The following is a 19,398-nucleotide window of genomic DNA, read 5'->3' on the forward strand; positions in this document are numbered from 1 at the left end:
ATGTTGATAGGTTTTGACGAACTTTTTTCAAAAAAACAAATCGGACGAAACACCCGAACCGGTAGCACGGGTTTTTTCTGTTTCCGAAAGAGGCACGCCTGTGCCTCTCACGAAATCACAACCGCGCCTCTCGCGAAAGCAAAACAGTGACTCTCGCGAAAGAAAAAAAACAGAAAACGCGTTTTTTTTCGTTTCAGAGACGCACGGTCGTAACTCTTGCTAAAGCACAACCGTGCCTCTCGCGGAAGCAAAATCGTGACTCTCGCGAAAGAAAAAAAAAACAGAAAACGCGCTTTTTCCGTTTCTGAGATTCACGGCCATGACTCTCGCGAAAGCAAAATCGTGCCTTCGCAGAAGCAAAACTGTGACTTTCGCGCAAGAAAGAAAAAAAAAAAGAAAACTCGTTTTTTAGCGGAAAAAATCATTTTTTTACAAAAAGCTAAGAAAGACCGTTGGGAAACCAAAACGTTGAAAAAAACCCGTTAAAAAGCCGAAAACGCGTGCGGAAAAATAAAAAAAATCCGAAAGGAGCGTCCAGAGCGTGACACGTGGCGAATGGCTGAGAGCGCCAAGTGGCGCTGATCATTGCGAGGCTCCCGAAGGTGCGCTCGTTAACTAGTTGCTCTCTACATTCACCCTATAAACACGCGAGCAATGCTAGACACACAGACGTTTACAAAGGGATTACTGAGTGGTTAAAATTTGATTGGCTGGGATTTGCTTAAGCGAGGCAAGCCCACCAGTTAAAATCAGGGAGACCAATTATGTAGGGCATGCAGTCCAGTCCGTGAAAGCCCGTTTGATTTCATCCGTGCGTGTAGTATTGTCATGAATGCACACACGCATATCCTACCCCTATGAGCTTCTCTGAGAGACTGAGTCGGCGTATAGTCTTGAGATTTTACGAAGTCACCGTAGGCGTCTCGTAGTCGACGGAAACTTCTCCTCCCAATGAACGTGTATCGCCGAAAATTCTGAAATAAATTCAGCATAAATATGAGCATCAAGACTTGAACCCTGGTGAGCATGGGATATCACTGTCCACCTAACTATCCAACCACAAGTTGATTCGCAACGGGGCGCATGTTAGGAGCCCCAATTTGACGCACGCTATTCGCAAAGGGAGTGCGCGCGAGTGAAAAATGTGGAGCCTAAAAGCTTAAGAACTAACTACAACAAAGAATCCAGACACTTCTCCAATTTTTTTGAACATTTCTTGGAAATTATTATTTATTGTTTTCAAAATAATTTTTTTGAACAACTTAATTTTTTAAAAATCATTTTTTAAATGAATGAACCATCTTGGAAAATGTCAAACATTTTATTGAACATTATTTAACAAAAATTAGTTTTGAAAATCCTGAACAATTTTGAAACTATGTACATTTTCTTAATTTGTGATCAAAATTTTGAAACCGATAACAATTTGAAAATCATGAAAAAAGTAAAACATGAACACTTTTAAAATACGTGATCAAAATGCAAATTTTTTGCATTTATGAACAAAATTTTGAAACTCCCAAGAAAATTCTGAAAAGGCGGACATCTTTTCAAATTTGCTAAAAAAAAATTTAAATCACAAACATATTTTGAATTTGTGATATTTTTTTAAAAAAATCAAACTTCTGAATTTTTTTGAAAAGTACAATTTTTTAAAAGAATTCAAATGTTTTTTGAAAAAGAGATTTTTTTTAATTTGTGAAAAAATTATAACATGGACAAGTTTTTAGGTTTCAAACAATTTATTGGAAAACAAAAACATTTTTTGAAATTTACAAACATTTTCTGAAAAATACAAACATGAAAAAAACTTGAAAAGAGAAAAAGAAACTGAAAAACTAGAAAACGAAAAAGAAAAGGAAAAGGAAAAAGAGGGTTTAGGAACCACCTAGAAGGTTCCTGAAACAAAACAAAAAACGATCTACAATGTTCCCAAAACGGTACACTAAGGATGCTAAATGGGCGGGCCCACAATCGCTTCGCTCGTTCTTTGCGTTAGGTCGACAACACGCAACGAGCGTCAATTAGGAAATTAGGTCGGAGCCGGGGGCGCATATTGGGAGCTGACACTGGTTATGTAATTTTGTTTCTAAGCAATATTCGCGGCCCACGAGGAATAAACAAAAAATGTTTTGTGTGCCAAAATAGAGACTTGTCGGGTAATTCCTTAGAAAGAAAATTACCACAACCCATGGAGTTTAAACAATGGTCTTAATTTCAACTTCGATAAGAGTGAAGTTGTGGTTTTAGGGTACTCAGATGACGAGTAACGGCGGATTTGCGAACAACTCAATTGCAAGTTGCTTTCTGTTCCAATTACTTTTCTAGGGATGCTGCTGTCTAATTTGAGGGTATACGTGAGCGAGTTTAATACACTTATGGGCCGGATCGCGTCTAGGGCGGAGCAATGGTGCGATCGCTTTACATCCAAAGGGAGTAAGACCATCATTATTGACTCCTCCATATCTAGTCTACCCATGTATATAATGGGGTTATTTATCTTGCCAGAGGGCCCGCTTCTACTGACAAGCGATGGATGGCTTGCAAAAGTATCATATGGTCAAGTGGGTTCATGTTTGCATGCCAAAAGACTTAGGCGGGGATATGCATTCTTGCGTCCCGTTGCCGGAATGGGGCCCTTATGCTAAGATGGGTTCGGCAAATACTTCGTGGGGAGGGGAGGCGGAATTATGGCTGCAGCTTATTCAAGCAAAGTACCCGCAGGACCGACTCCTACTTGCCTATGAGCGCAGAGGGGTCTTAGTTCTCAAAATCCATCTAGCGGATCAACCATGAGATTTGCAATGGGTTCTCTATAACCATAGGCAACAAAGAGGGGACCCTCTTCTAGCTTGACGTGTGGATTGGCGGATATCAACTTCTGAGGAGTTCCCTCACTTGTTTGCTATGTGCTTGGGTCCAATGGCATTGGTTTCCATGGTGGATCACAATGGCCAGTGGAACATCTTGTTTCGACATATATTTGGACCCGTGGAAACCGTAGAGTGGGCCAACTTGCGAGCTGCACTCCCGTCGGTGCTCGTGGATTATCTGGACACAGTGTCTTGGTGGCTGACCTCATCGGGGATATTTCTGTTGGGGGACACAGTAATTTCAAAAAAAATCCTACGATCACGCAAGATCTATCTAGGAGATGCATAGCAACGAAGGGAAGAGTGTGTCCACGTACCCTCATAGACCGAAAGCGGAAGCGTTTAGTAACGCGGTTGATGTAGTCGAACGTCTTCGCGATCCAACCGATCCAAGTACCGAACGTACGGCACCTCCGCGTTCAGCACACGTTCAGCTCGATGACGTCCCTCGAACTCTTGATCCAGTTAAGGCCGAGGGAGAGTTCAGTCAGCACGATGGCGTGGTGACGGTGATGATGAAGTTACCGACGCAGGGCTTCGCCTAAGCACTACGACGATATGACCGAGGTATGTAACTGTGGAGGGGGGCACCGCACACGGCTAAGACAAATCTTGGGTGTCGTTGGGGTGCCCCCTGCCCACGTATATAAAGGAGGGAGGAAGAGGAGGCCGGCCCTAGAAGGGGCGCGCCAAGGGGGGGAGTCCTACTTGGATTCTCGGTCCAAGTAGGATTCGCCCCCCCCTTCCTATTCCAACTAGGAGAAGGAAGGGAAGGAGGAAGAGGGGAGAAGGAAGGAGGGGGGCGCCTCCCCCTCCTAGTCCAATTTGGACCAGCCCATGGGGGGGGGGGGCGCGAGGCCACCCCTTGAGGCCCTTCTCTCCTTTCCCGTATGGCCCATTAAGGCCCACTACTTCCCCCGGCGAATTCCCGTAATTCTCCGGTACTCCGAAAAATACCCTAATCACTCGGAACCTTTCCGATGTTCGAATATAGCCTTCCAATATATTGATCTTTACCTCTTGACCATTTCGAGACTCCTCGTCATGTCCGTGATCTCATCCGGGACTCCGAACAAACTTCGGTCATCAAATCACATAACTCATAAATACAAATCGTCATCGAACGTTAAGCGTGCGGACCCTACAGGTTCGAGAACTATGTAGACATGGCCGAGACACATCTCCGGTCAATAACCAATAGCGGAACCTGGATGCTCATATTGGCTCCTACATATTTGATGTCTACTACACAACCTTCTTCTTGTAGACGTTGTTGGGCCTCCAAGTGCAGAGGTTTGTAGGATAGTAGCAAATTCTCTCAAGTGGATGACCTAAGGTTTATCAATCCGTGGGAGGCGTAGGATGAAGATGGTCTCTCTCAAACAACCCTGCAACCAAATAACAAAGAGTCTCTTGTGTTCCCAACACACCCAATACAATGGTAAATTGTATAGGTGCACTAGTTCGGCGAAGAGATGGTGATACAAGTGCAATATGGATGGTAGATATAGGTTTTTGTAATCTGAAAATATAAAAACAGCAAGGTAACTAGTTGCAAAAGTGAGCGTAAACGGTATTGCAATGCTTCGAAACAAGGCCTAGGGTTCATACTTTCACTAGTGCAAGTTCTCTCAACAACAATAACATAATTGGATCATATAACTATCCCTCAACATGCAACAAAGAGTCACTCCAAAGTCACTAATAGCGGAGAACAAACGAAGAGATTATGGTAGGGTACGAAACCACCTCAAAGTTATCCTTTCTGATCGATCTATTCAAGAGTCCGTAGTAAAATAACATGACGCTATTCTTTCCGTTCGATCTATCCTAGAGTTCGTACTAGAATAACACCTTAAGACACAAATCAACCAAAACCCTAATGTCACCTAGATACTCCAATGTCACCTCAAGTATCTGTGGGTATGATTATACGATATGCCTCACACAATCTCAGATTCATCTATTCAACCAACACAAAGAACTTCAAAGAGTGCCCCAAAGTTTCTACCGGAGAGTCAAGACGAAAACGTCTGCCAACCCCTATGCATAAGTTCACAAGGTCACTGAACCCGTAAGTTGATCACCAAAACATACATCAAGTAGATCACGTGAATATCCAATTGTCACCACAGATAAGCACATGCAAGACATACACCAAGTGTTCTCAAATCCTTACAGACAAAATCCGATAAGATAACTTCAAAGGGAAAACTCAATCCATTACAAGAGAGTAGAGGGGAAGAAACATCATAAGATCGAACTGTAATAGCAAAGCTCGCGGCACATCAAGATCGTGCCAAATCAAGAACACGAGAGAGAGAGAGATCAAACACATAGCTACTGGTACATACCCTTAGCCCCGAGGGTGAACTACTCCCACCTCATCATGGAGAGCGCCGGGATGATGAAGATGGCCACCGGTGATGGATCCCCCCTCCGGCAGGGTGCCAGAACAGGGTCCCGATTGGTTTTTGGTGGCTACACAGGCTTGCGGCGGCGGAACTCCCGATCTAGGTTATTTTCTGGAAGTTTGGGAATATATAAGAGGTGTTGGCGTTGGGAACAAGTCAGGGGGGGTCCACGAGGCGGCCACGAGGTAGGGGGCGCGCCCAGGGGGTAGGGCGCACCCTCCACCCTCGTGGTGGCCTCGGGACTCTTCTGGTCCATCTCCGATGCTCCGTGGGCTTCTTCTGGTCCAAAAATAATCTCCGTAAATTTTCAGGTCAATTGGACTCCGTTTGATATTCCTTTTCTGTGATACTCAAAAACAAGGAAAAAACAGAAACTGGCCCTGGGCTCTAGGTTAATAGGTTAGTCCCAAAAATCATATAAAACGGCATATAAATGCATATAAAACATCCAAGATGGATAATATAATAGCATGAATACTTCATAAATTATAGATACGTTGGAGACGTATCAATATTCTACGAAGATCTTGATCGGTCAAACCGCATAACAACATACGTTGTTCCCTTTGTCATCGGTATTGTTACTTGCCCGAGATTCGATCGTCGGTATCATCATACCTAGTTCAATATCGTTACCGGCAAGTCTCTTTACTCGTTCCGTAATGCATCATCCCGCAATTAACTCATTAGTCACATTGCTTGCAAGGCTTATAGTGATGAGCATTACCGAGAGGGCCCAGAGATACCTCTCCGAAACACGGAGTGACAAATCCTAATCTCGATCTATGCCAGCCCAACAAATACCTTCGGAGACACCTGTAGAGCATCTTTATAATCACCCATTTACGTTGTGACATTTGATAGCACACAAAGTGTTCCTCCGGTATTCGGGAGTTGCATAATCTCATAGTCTGAGGAACATGTATAAGTCATGAAGAAAGCAGTAGCAATGTAACTATAACGATCATAATGCTAAGCTAACGAATGGGTCTTGTCCATCACATCATTTTTCTAATGATGTGATCCCATTTATCAAATGACAACACATGTCTATGGTTAGGAAACATAACCATCTTTGATAAACGAGCTAGTCAAGTAGAGGCATACTAGGGACACTCTATGTTTGTCTATTTATTCACACATGTACTAAGTTTCCGGTTAATACAATTCTAGCATGAATAATAAACATTTATCATGATATAAGAAAATAAATAATAACTTTATTATTGCCTCTAGGGCATATTTCCTACAGTCTTCCACTTGCACTAGAGTGAATAATCTAGTTCACATCGCCATGTGATTTAACACCAATAGTTCACATCGTCATGTGATCTAACACTCTATAGTTCACATCGCCATGTGACCAATACCCAAAGGTTTTACTAGAGTCAATAATCTAGTTCACATCGCCATGTGATTAACACCCAAAGAGTACTAAGGTGTGATCATGTTTTGCTTGTGAGAGAGGTTTAGTCAATGGGTCTGCCACATTCAGATCCGTAAGTATTTTGCAAATTTCTATGTCTACAATGCTCTGCACAGAGCTACTCTAGGTAAATGCTCCCACTTTCAATATGTATCCAGATCGAGACTCAGAGTCATCCAGATCGGTGTCAAAGCTTGCATCGACGTAACTCTTTATGACGAACTCTTTATCACCTCCATAACCGAGAAATATTTCCTTACTCCTCTAAGGATAATTTTGACCAATGTCCAGTGATCTACTCTTAGTTCACTATTGTACTCCCATCCCAAACTCAGGGCAGGGTATACAATAGGTCTGGTACACAGCATGGCATACTTTATAGAACCTATGGCTGAGGCATAGGGAATGACTTTCATTCTCTATCTATCTTCTGCCGTGGTCGGGCTTTGAGTCTTACTCAACTTCACACCTAGCAACACAGGCAAGAACTCCTTCTTTGACTGTTCCATTTTGAACTACTTCAAAAACTTGTCAAGGTATGTACTCATTGAAAAAACTTATCAAGTGTCTTGATCTACCTCTATAGATCTTGATGCTCAATATGTAAGCAGCTTCACCGAGGTCTTTCTTCGAAAAAACTCCTTTCAAATACTCCTTTATGCTTTCCAGAAAATGCTACATTATTTCCGATCAACAATATGTCATCCACATATACTTATCAGAAAGGCCGTAGTGCTCCCACTCACCTTTTGTAAATACTGGCTTCACCGTAAGTCTGTATAAAAATATATGCTTTGATCAACTTATCAAAGCGTATATTCCAACTCCGAGATGCTTGCACCAGTCCATAGATGGATCGCTGGAGCTTGCACATTTTGTTAGCACCTTTAGGATTGACAAAACCTTCTGGTTGCATCATATACAACTCTTCTTTAATAAATCTAGTAAGGAATGCAGTTTTGACATCCATTTGCCAGATTTCATAAAATGTGGAAATTGCTAACATGATTCGGACAGACTTTAAGCATCGATACGAGTGAGAAAATCTCATCGTAGTCAACATCTTGAACTTGCCGAAAACATTTTTTGCGACAATTCGAGCTTTGTAGATAGTAACACTACTATCAGCGTCCGTCTTCCTCTTGAAAATCCATTTTATTCTCTATGGCTTGCCGATCATCGGGCAAGTCAACCAAAGTCCATACTTTGTTCTCATATATGGATCCCATCTTAGATTTCATGGCCTCAAGCCATTTCGCGAAATCTGGGCTCATCATCGCTTCCTCATAGTTCGTAGGTTCGTCATGGTCTAGTAACATGATTTCCAGAATAGGATTACCGTACCACTCTGGTGCGGAACATACTCTGGTTGTCCTACGAGGTTTGGTAGTAACTTGATCCGTAGTTTCATGATCATTATCATTAGCTTCCTCACTTAGTTGGTGTAGGCATCACTTGAACTGATTTCTGTGATGAACTACTTTCCAATTCGGGAGTAGGTACAATTACCTCATCAAGTTCTACTTTCCTCCCACTCACTTCTTTCGAGAGAAAATCCTCCTCTTGAAAGGATCCATTTTTAGCAACGAATATCTTGCCTTCGGATCTGTGATAGAAGGTGTACCCAACAGTCTCCTTTGGGTATCCTATGAAGACACATTTTTACGATTTGGGTTCGAGCTTATCAGGTTGAAGCTTTTTCACATAAGCATCGCAGCCCCAAACTTTAAGAAACGACAGCTTAGGTTTCTTGCCAAACCACAGTTCATACGGTGTCGTCTCAGCGCATTTAGATGGTGCCCTATTTAACGTGAATGCAGCTGTCTCTAATGCATAACCTCAAAACGATAGTGGTAAATCGGTAAGAGACATCATAGATTGTACCATATCTTAATAAAGTACTGTTGTGATGTTCGGACACACCATTACGCTATGGTGTTCCAGGTGGCATGAGTTTGTGAAACTATTCCACATTGTTTTAATTGAAGGCCAAACTCATAACTCAAGCATTCGTCTCCGCGATCAGATCGTAGAAACTTTATTTTCTCGTTACGATGATTCTCCACTTCACTCTGAAATTCTTTGAACTTTTCAAATGTTTCAGACTTGTGTTTCATTAAGTAGATATACCCATATCTGCTCAAATCATCTGTGAAGGTTAGAAAATAATGATACCCGCCACGAGCCTCAACACTCATCGGACCGCATACATCGGTATGTATTATTTCCAATAATTCAGTTGCTCGCTCCATTGTTCCAGAGAATGGAGTCTTAGTCATCTTGCCCATGAGGCATGGTTCGCAAGCATCAAGTGATTCATAATCAAGTAATTCCAAAAGTCCATCAACATGGAGTTTCTTCATGCACTTTACACCAATATGGCCTAAACGGCAGTGCCACAAATAAGTTGCACTATCATTATTAACTTTGCATCTTTTGGCTTCAATATGTGCATTACTACGATCGAGATTCAATAAACAATTTATATTGAGTGTATGACCATAGAAGGTTTTATTCATGTAAATAGAACAACAATTATTCTTTGACTTAAATGAATAGCCGTATTGCAATAAACATGATCCAATCATATTCATGCTCAACGCAAACACCAAATAACATTTATTTTAGGTTCAACACTAATCCCGAAGGTAAAGGGAGTGTGCGATGGTGATCTTACCAATCTTGGAATCACTTCCAACACACGTCATCACCTCGCCCTTAACTAGTCTCTGTTTATTTTGCAACTCCTGCTTTGAGTTACTACTCTTAGCAACTGAACTAGTATCAAATACTGAGGGGTTGCTATAAACACTAGTAAAGTACACATCAATAACATGTATATCAAATATACCTTGGTTCACTTTGCCATCCTTCTTATCCGCCAAATACTTGGGGCAGTTCCGCTTCCAGTGACCAGTCCCTTTGCAGTAGAAGCACTTAGTCTTAGGCTTAGGTCCAGACTTGGGCTTCTTCACTTGAGCAACAACTTGCTTGTCGTTTTTCTTGAAGTTCCCCTTCTTCCCTTTGCCCTTTTTCTTGAAACTAGTGGTCTTGTCAACCATCAACACTTAATGCTTTTCTTGATTTCTACCTTCGCCGATTTTAGCATCGCGAAGAGTTTGGGAATTGTGTTCGTCATCCCTTGCATATTATAGTTCATCACAAAGTTCTAGTAACTTGGTGGTAGTGACTAGAGAACTTTGTCAATTACTATCTTATCTGGAAGATTAACTCCCACTTGATTCAAGCAATTGTAGTACCCAGACAATCTGAGCACATGCTCACTGGTTGAGCTATTCTCCTCCATCTTGTAGGCAAAGTACTGTCAGAAGTCTCATACCTCTTGACACGGGCATGAGTATGAAATACCAATTTCAACTCTTGGAACATCTTATATGCTCCGTGGCATTCAAAACATTTTTGCTCGGTTCTAAGCCGTAAAGCATGGTGCACTAAACTATCAAGTAGTCGTCATACCGAGCTTGTCAAAACGTTCATAACGTCTGTATCTGCTCCTGCAATAGTTCTGTCACCTAGTGGTGCATCAAGGACATAATTTTTCTGTGCAGCAATGAGGAAAATCCTTAGATCACGGACCAAGTCCGCATCATTGCTACTATTATCTTTCAACTTATATTTCTCTAGGAACATATAAAAATAAACGGGGAGCGACATCGCGAGCTATTGATCTACAACATAGATATGCTAATACTACCAGGACTAAGTTTATGATAAATTAAAGTTCAATTAATCATATTACTTAAGAACTCCCCCTTAGATAGACATCCCTCGAGTTATGTAAATGATCACGTGATCCAAATCAACTAAACCATGTCCGATCATCACGTGAGATGGAGTAGCTTTCAATGGTGAACATCACTATGTTGATCATATCTACTATATGATTCACGCTCGACCTTTCGGTCTCAGTGTTCCGAGGCCATATCTGCATATGCTAGGCTCGTCAAGTTTAACCCAAGTATTCTGCGTGTGCAAAACTGGCTTGCATCCGTTGTATGTGAACGTAGAGCTTATCACACCCGATCATCACGTGGTGTCTCGGCACGACGAACTGTAGCAACGGTGCATACTCAGGGAGAACACTTGTACCTTGAAATTTAGTGAGAGATCATCTTATAATGCTACCGCCGTACTAAGCAAAATAAGATGCATAAAGGATAAACATCACATGCAATCAATATAAGTGATATGATATGGCCATCATCATCTTGTGCCCTTGATCTCCATCTCCAAAGCACCGTCATGATCACCATCGTCACCGGCTTGACACCTTGATCTCCATCGAATCATCGTTGTCGTCTCGCCAACTATTGCTTCTACGACTATCGCTGCCGCTTAGTGATAAAGTAAAGCAATTACATGGCGATTGCATTTCATACAATAAAGCGACAACCATAAGGCTCCTGCCAGTTGCCGATAAATTTTACAACACATGATTATCTCATACAATAATTTATATATCATCACGTATTGACCATACCACATCACAACATGCCCTGCAAAAACAAGTTAGACGTCCTCTACTTTGTTGTTGCAAGTTTTACGTGGCTGCTACAGGCTTAGCAAGAACCGTTCTTACCTACACATCAAAACCACAACGATTTTTCATCAAGTGTGCTGTTTTAACCTTCAACAAGGACCGGGCGTAGCCACACTCGATTCAACTAAAGCTGGAGAAACAGACACCCACTAGCCACCTGTGTGCGAAGCACGTCGGTAGAACCAGTCTCATGAACGCGGTCATGTAATGTCGGTCTGGGCCGCTTCATCCAACAATACCGCCAAATCAAAGTATGACATGCTGGTAAGCAGTATGACTATTATCGCCCACAACTCTTTGTGTTCTACTCGTGCATATAACATCTACGCATAGACCTAGCTCTGATGCCACTGTTGGGGAACACAGTAATTTCAAAAAAATTCATACGATCACGCAAGATCTATCTAGGAGATGCATATCAATGAGAGGGAAGAGTGTGTCTACGTACCCTCGTAGACCGAAAGCGGAAGCGTTTAGTAACGCGGTTGATGTAGTCGAACGTCTTCGCGATCCAACCGATCCAAGTACCGAATGTACGGCACATCCGCGTTCAGCACACGTTCAGCTCGATGACGTCCCTCAAACTCTTGATCCAGTTGAGGCCGAGGGAGAGTTCCGTCAGCACGACGGCGTTATGGCGGTGATGATGAAGTTACCGGCGCAGGGCTTCGCCTAAGCACTACAACGATATGACCGAGGTATGTAACTATGGAGGGGGGCACCGCACACGGCTAAGACAAATCTTGGGTGTCGTTGGGGTGCCCCTGCCCACGTATATAAAGGAGGGAGGAAGAGGAGGCCGGCCCTAGAAGGGGTGCGCCAAGGAGGGGAGTCGTACTTGGACTCCCGGTCCAAGTAGGATTCGGCCCCCCCTTTCATATTCCAACTAGGAGAAGGAAGGGAAGGAGGAAGAGGGGAGAAGGAAGGAGGGGGGCGCCGCCCCCTCCTAGTCCAATTCGGACCAGCCCATGGGGGGGGGCACCCCTTGAGGCCCTTCTCTCCTTTCCCGTATGGCCCATTAAGGCCCCATACTTCCCCCGGCGAATTCCCGTAACTCTCCGATACTCCGAAAAATACCCGAATCACTCGGAACCTTTCCGATGTCCGAATATAGCCTTCCAATTATCGATCTTTACCTCTTGACCATTTCGAGACTCCTCGTCATGTCCGTGATCTCATCCGGGACTCCGAACAAACTTCGGTCATCAAATCACATAACTCATAATACAAATCCTCATCGAAAGTTAAGGGTGCGGACCCTACGGGTTCGAGAACTATGTAGACATGACCGAGACACATCTCTGGTCAATAACCACTAGCGGAACCTGGATTCTCATATTGGCTCCTACATATTCTACGAAGATCTTTATCGGTCAAACCGCATAACAACATACGTTGTTCCCTTTGTCATCGGTATGTTACTTGCCCGAGATTCGATTGTCGGTATCATCATACCTAGTTCAATCTCTTTACCGGCAAGTCTCTTTACTTGTTCCGTAATGCATCATCCCGCAACTAATTCATTAGTCACATTGCTTGCAAGGCTTATAGTGATGAGCATTACCAAGAGGGCCCAGAGATACCTCTCCGAAACACGGAGTGACAAATCCTAATCTAGATCTATGCCAACCCAACAAATACCTTCGGAGACACCTGTAGAGCATCTTTATAATCATCCATTTACGTTGTGATGTTTGATAGCACACAAAGTGTTCCTCCGGTATTCGGGAGTCGCATAATCTCATAGTCTGAGGAACATGTATAAGTCATGAAGAAAGCAGTAGCAATGAAACTGTAACGATCATAATGCTAAGCTAACGAATGGGTCTTGTCCATCACATCATTCTCCTAATGATGTGATCCCGTTTATCAAATGACAACACATGTCTATGGTTAGGAAACATAACCATCTTTGATAAACGAGCTAGTTAAGTAGAGGCATACTAGGGACACTCTGTTTTTGTCTATGTATTCACACATGTACTAAGTTTCTGGTTAATACAATTCTAGCATGAATAATAAACATTTATCATGATATAAGGAAATAAATAATAACTTTATTATTGCCTCTAGGGCATATTTCCTTCAATTCCTGGTTGTCTTGGCGTATCATGCCTTATGTCGATGGTCGTCTCTGTGCTGGACCTTTCCACTATTGTAAGCACCCGTGTCACTGGAGATCAAGATTTTTGTTTGAGAACATTGCAGGATTGTCTCACATCTAGGATGGAGGTGATCAAGCGCCATGTCCCTGGCGACAGGTTGTGCCACCTTTTGTGGTGTTACGGAGAGGGGGCACAGATCTTTTTCTCGTGCATGGTGGCAAGATGCCTCTGGAGTAATGTTCGTGCGGCTCTAGGCTTGACTGGGAGGCCTTCGTCCTGGCTGGGTTCCTACAAACCTGTGCCAACCATACCAGGAGGAGGCACCTCTTCTGGCTTGTGCCCGTGGCGTGAGCTTGGACCCTCAGGACACTAATGGAAAAAAAGCCTAGCTATGGCGTGGCAAAAAGTGCCTTGCTGGCGTAGACACCCAACGCCACCAATATGGCGCCAATGAAAACAATTTAGTGGTGGCGTTGGCAGACATGTCAGCGGTATTTTAGTACTGATGGTGTGCCACCTGGCTAACGCCAGCAATATATTGTGTTACCTATGGCGTTTATTGTGAGACAGCGCCGGCAGTTTGTATTTTTTAGTAATAAAAAAATATACCCAGCTATTAGTATATGTGCAGCCATTTAAACTTCTAATGGTAACTTCAAATCCACAAACAATAGTGATCAACTAGCTTGCTACCTACAAGCAAAAGTTATCCTCTTGCTACCTACAAGCAAAAGTTATCCGTTAGCTAAAGTAGGACCTACATATATGCACGCATTACATGTCTTGACGATGAAGAATGATCCTCATCTCATGCAACTTGTTCCTGTTGCTCTGTCCCTCCTTTCTGTAATGGACTTTGCGGGTCTTCAGTTCCGCCCTCTCGGCCTTCAGGAGCCGTATCTCCTTCTTTATAGACTCGATCTCGGTCACCAGTTTGTCCTTCTGGTCAATGAGCTTCAATTTCTGATCGCAGAGATCAGAGTTCTTATCGATCATCTCTTCCTTCTTATTCTTCAGGGAGTCATTCAACTCCTTAAGTGCCTTCATTGTACTCTCCTTTGACGCGACAAGCTCACGGCTGAGAATGTCCACGTCACGTACCAGTAGCTGCTGCTGGACCGGTTCTGGAGATGGGTCACGTACATACGCCTGGCAAGTCAAATATTTGAAATCATCAATAATGAATGGTTAGATGATATATGTATATATGCATGTGTTTGCAATGCTCATGGATTTTTTTGTAATCTTACCTGGTTGGTGCTCGTTTTGCCTTTGTCAACTTCATAGGCCGCGTAGTTGCACGAGGACTGGTAGTGGTTGTTCCAGCTAGTCATTGCTGGAACTTCAAAATAATAACAAGTATACGTTATTATGACAAGAACCAAACACACATGTCAAAGTATGGCAAGTGATCTAATGCCAATCACTACAAAAATATAGATAGCATCACAATGGCCTTGCAAACTAGATAGCATGTGGGCCTTAGTGCTAACAAAAAATTTCCTTAGTTCTGACAAGAACCAAACACACATGTCAAAGTATGGCAAGTGATCTAATGCTAGTCATAACAAGAATTGATAAAAGAGTACCTGGAGTGGTTGCATCCATGCCCATCTTTGCAATGTGCACCTTAAGGTTCACTACACCATTATAGATCATGTCAATAAAGCCAGCAGAAATTTCCTTTGGTATGGTAATGACATAAACAAGAAAGGAAACTTCCTTGCAAGCTGGAAAATGATTTGTAGACCAAAAAAGCAAGGAGGACTTCGTGTTCTGAATCTCAGAGTCCAGAATATTGCCTTGCTGATCAAACACTTACACAAATTCTACAACCTAACTGATCTATACATAGGCATGGCAACTTGTCAAGTAAACAAAGAAAATTATGTTCTTTTATGGGAGTAAACAATGGAACCCTGATCTAAACATCCACACGATGATCATTGATGCAAAATGCAGATACAAAATGCCATTGCCACTGTCATATGTTCATTCATGTTACCATACAACTAAAAGGCCTCGATAATGATACCACATGCTATCTTCATTTATCCTTGATTCTGCTTCATTTTAGTTATGTTGTAGGAACCTAAGAAAGTGATAAACAAGCAAAGAAAATGTATATACTACAAATACTAGCAGTGATAACTAGCAAGTCCTTTTAGCATTAGGAACACTACATTTGAGTTTGTTTTACGCTCTTCCTTTACCAAAGACCAAACAGTAAAAACGCAACAAACTATTTGTAATTAATCTCAAACTTCAAGTAAGATCAGTGAGATTTGTGTAATGCCATTGAATTTCTTTGCGGCACACAAATTTTATGGTATTAATTAAGATTGTCCCTGAAAAAAAGTGGAGGGGCGATGAACTCACCGAGGGATGAAGATGGAGAGGATGAACCCTAGCAGTCCGTCGCTTCCGCCGCCGCCGTCGAAGAAACCCTAGCTCAAAACGAACTGAACTCCAATCAAAATGGAGGGCAACGAGCAGCAAGAGAGGGAGAGAGGGGGGGAGAGAGAGAGGAAGATTACCTAACCAGTCGGTGACGAACCGGCCGGAATCATAGCGGCGACGACGAGCGGGGAGAGAGGGGGAGGAAGGGGAATGTGAGAGAGGGAGTGGCGCGAGGGTGCCGTTGCCCTGGTTTTGACCCCCACGGCCTCCTAATACTTGGGCTTGGCCCAAGAAAAGTAAATTTGAAGTCTCAAATTACATATTTTAAATATCAATATTTTTATTTAAAATAATAGAAATTTAATAAAAGTAAACTATAATATACTATAAAAAAAGATCACCACATAAAAAACTAAAAAGAAAAAAATGGGAGGGTCAAACTACATATTTGAAGCCTCAAAACTATATATTTAAAGTTTCAAACTAAAAAGGAAAAAAGTAAATTTAAAGTCCCAAAGTACATATTTTTAAAAATGTCATTATTTCCATTTAAATAATAGAAATTTAATAAAAGTAAACTATAATATACTATAAAAAAGATCACCACATAAAAAACAAAAACAAAATTGAAGTGTCAAACTACATATTTGAAGGCACAAAACTATATATTTCAAGTTTCAAACTAAAAAAGAAAGAAAATTGAAGTCTCAAAGTACATATTTAAAAAAATGTCATTATTTCCATTTAAAATAATAGAAATTTAATAAAAATAAACTATAAAAAGATCACCACATAAAAAAACTAAAAAACAATATAATTGGAAGTGCCAAACGACATATTTGAAGGCTCAAAACTATATATTTCAAGTTTCAAACTAAAAATGAAAAAAGTAAATTTGAAGTCCCAAAGTACATATTATAAAAAATGTCAGTATTTTCATTTAAAATAATATAAATTTAATAAAAGTAAACTTTAATATACTATAAAAAAGATTACATAATATAAGAATGTTCGCATTGACAAAATAAAAATACTGACGTGGGAACCAATAGCACGCCACAACTAAACATAATACTGCTGGTGTTCCATGCTATTCCACGCCAGGACTATATTATGCCTGGTACAAATTGTTGATCCCATATACTTCTAACGCTCACCTATTTACCAACGCCACCACTATGCCCCTACTAATGTCATACCAAACAAGCCAACGCCACCACAATTTGAATAAAATAGTGCTGGCGTTGGTTGAAAATGGCGCGCCACCAACGAAAGTTGGGACTGGCACTTTCTCCACTAGTGGGAAAAGCGCAATGCAACACCCCAAAATTTTTGACCTTGTTTTATTAATTAAAATTTTTGCCAGGAAATAAAACTTTCCCATTTGTCAAGATTTACCCTTTTGATATTGTGGATTTTTACCTCAAGTGGAAACTTTCCAAAAGGATTATTGGACTTGAATACTCTCTATAATAAAACAATTCTTTATCAGTGGATTTAAATTTCAAGATTTGTTTTCTCAGAGCTTTATTCTTTTAAATGATTTCTTTTGAATTTGGAGCCTGTTTTGCACTGCTACCATTTGATAAATGCTTTTAAAATTTCCACCAAAATTTGGGGATGTCATGTGAGGTTTCCACATTACTTTTATGCAAAAATATCTTCTGGTCATTGGAGATTTTGAGCTCTACATCAATTTTTCAAATCTGGTTCAGTAGGTATTTCTGCACTACAACCTATTTAAATATTATTCTAAAAATTCTTCCAAGTGTTTGGAGATGTCAGTGGATGCTTATAATGCAACCTCATGCAGAAAACCCAGTGATGTTCTTTGAAATATTTGAGTGAATCATCTTCATTTCCATCCTGGTCCAGTTGGGTGATTTGTACTGCAACCCCATTTTATTTTGTTCTAATACCCATGAGCTTTTTCCTACTTATAGTCCTCCCTACCAAACTCTTAAGCCCAGGAGATTGGACCCATTTGAGCATTTTTGGTGCATGCAATGATAGCCTATAGTTTCTGCCCAAAACTGGTTTTCTCAAAATCTTGCACTATCTAGTTTCTGTTTTTGCCAAGCTCACCTTACCACCTTCTTGAGCTCCTAAAGAGACCAGGATCTGGAGAGTTTGGCCACCCCAAGAGTTGCCTAGATGCCCAGGGCATTCTGTCGAACACCCTGTGTGCAGGGACAGTTTTTGCATGTCTTCTAGTTTGCATTGTGGACTTGAGCCCCTGACCCATCCAGCATGTCCACTAACCTCCTACCTATCCCTAACCCTGGCCTGTTAGCTACCAGCCTCACCCAAGCCCTCTAGCGCGCACTGGCATTTCGTCGAACACCTACTGTGCGTGCTCTGGGCGCGCCCAGAGCGCACGTTTTGCACGCGCGCGCACTGAGCCGCCGCGTCGCACTGCCGCACTCGACGCGACCCGTCCCTGGCCCCTGCTCGCCTGCTGAGCAGCGCACTAGCCTCACCCACTCTCCACGCCACCCCTGGCGCCCTACAACGCCGCTGGCAGAACGTTTGGCGGCACGCCGGCGTCGGCAGCGGGCTCTACCATGGACGGCGCCGCCCAAGCCACCCGCGCGCCAGCTGCCCCCTGGGAATAGGCCGAGCTTATCCACATGCTCGTCGGCACGCGCTCGTCGCCGCCACGACGCCCTGCAGCTACAGCAACGGCGATTCCTCGTCGATCTTATCCACCGCCGCGGAGCCAGCCCCATCGCGCTATAAAAGGGGACCCCGAGCTCAACCGAGCACTCAGGCAACCCCAGGCCACCTCCATAGAACCCCCGTAGCCAGCAATCGACGAGGAGGGGCTTTCTTCCTCGTCTCCGGCCAGTTCGGCCGCCACCGAGCTCCGGTGCCGTGCGTCACAGCCAGGCCCTCCCCCGCCAATCCAACGCCACCAGTCGCTTCCTCTTGCTCTTGCGCAGCTGCCCAGCGCCTCCGCCTCGATCGGAGACCACCGGAGCCCAAAACGCACTTTGCTCCCGAACCACCGCCCGCCGCGGAGCTCGCCGCCGGTGACCTCCCCCGTCCCCACCTGCCTAGCGCCCACCGGGAGGACCGCCCCGGTCAGGCGGATCCATCCCTGCCCTCAGGACCCCGTGGGGAGCTGCCGTTCGTCGACGGCGATCGCCGGAGGCCCGCCACCGTTCGGGCAGAGAGAGAGGAGGGAGGGGAGACCAGTCAAACCTGACCAGTGGGTCCCCTGGACCCACTGTCAGCGACCCGCGCGCCCGTCCTCTCTGTTTAAGTGAAAGCGCAAAGTCCGGAGTACGTGTCCCCTGCCTCGAAAGCGTATTTTCCCCGAAGCGTTTTTCTTTTTCTGATTTTATTAAAACAGAACTTTGACTGATCTTTGACTGACTATAACTTTTAAAATAAAACTCCAAATGAGTTGATTCTTTTTCCTACCTCTCTCAAATTTCATCTAGTTTATTTTAAGATTTATTTCAAAAATATTTGGGACAACTTTTTGTACTGTTTTTGAAATATGTGTTATTTGTATATTTCTCAAAATAGGATTTTGGAGAAAAGGCAACCTTCAAAAAGTGCACCCCCACATGCATACACTTGAAGGCAAGCATCCTGAACCTTGGCTTAATAT

Source organism: Aegilops tauschii, chromosome 5 (assembly GCF_002575655.3).
Source record: "Aegilops tauschii subsp. strangulata cultivar AL8/78 chromosome 5, Aet v6.0, whole genome shotgun sequence".
Classification (NCBI taxonomy): Eukaryota; Viridiplantae; Streptophyta; class Magnoliopsida; order Poales; family Poaceae; genus Aegilops; species Aegilops tauschii.